The sequence below is a fragment of the Penaeus japonicus genome, unplaced genomic scaffold, assembly GCF_977035675.1.
Source record: "Penaeus japonicus unplaced genomic scaffold, GWHDUDI00000001_assembly GWHDUDI00000009, whole genome shotgun sequence".
Taxonomy (NCBI): Eukaryota; Metazoa; Arthropoda; class Malacostraca; order Decapoda; family Penaeidae; genus Penaeus; species Penaeus japonicus.
Window position 1 is genome coordinate 2,534,371 of NW_028234411.1, and position 238 is coordinate 2,534,608.

The window sequence follows — 238 nt, forward strand, 5'->3', positions numbered from 1 at the left end:
ACCTCTTGAAGTACAAACTCAGTCATCGGAAACGGCAACGGGCGTGGAGTTTCTCTTATTTTTCCGGAACAAAGGTCACCGTTGAGGAGATTTTTACTAAAGTGTACTCACATTTTCCACCCACGTTCCTTAGCGTCGAAGATATATTAAAGGTTTATATCATACCCAGAAGGACCGGCGTAATGGTATCCACATTGCGACATAGGAAATTGAAAGCGATAATTCAAAATATGATTCA